We start from the raw sequence: 635 nt of genomic DNA, 5'->3' as shown, positions 1-635 counted from the left end.
GAATTGGTGATGGCAAATTTTTGATGAGAGTTGGAAATAGCAAATTTGATTGGTTAGGAGGGAGAGAAGACGAATTTGGTTTATGGGAGGAACGGGGAAGACAGTAGGGACGTTTGTTGATTTGTAAAGTAGATGTTTATGGGTAGTGTTGTGTTTTGTGGATACAGTAAGGGGTAAGGGAGGGGCAATGTAGGTTACCTGGTGGGGGGGGGGGGGGCGTACGGTAGGAACGTACCTGTCTCACCTGGTTCCCATGTGCCCCCAGTGTGCATCATCTTGTATTGCGTGCACTTTTGCGCCCTTACCACCTTACTCACTTGTTTTCTTCTTTTGTCTCCCACCTCCGAGGATCTGGTTTTGGGGCAGAGAGAGAGGAGAGAGAGGTGCTGGCTCTGCAGTTGTGGGCCTGCACTTTCGCTGCTTGCTGCCGGGATCGATACACCATATGGACCGCAATGTTTGTGGCCGCCCACCATGGACCGCAGTCTTTTGCGGGCAAGCACCACCCGTTGATGGACCTATGGGTCAACGTGGCACCTATGCCATACAGGTGAACCACTTTTAGTTGGCCCCCTGACGGCCACAATACAGAAATGGACGCGGTTGGCGCCTTTCTTTATTTTTGAAAGAAGCAA

Source organism: Myxine glutinosa, chromosome 12 (assembly GCF_964187855.1).
Source record: "Myxine glutinosa chromosome 12, kmMyxGlut1.1, whole genome shotgun sequence".
Classification (NCBI taxonomy): domain Eukaryota; kingdom Metazoa; phylum Chordata; class Myxini; order Myxiniformes; family Myxinidae; genus Myxine; species Myxine glutinosa.
This window is presented reverse-complemented; position numbering follows the sequence as displayed.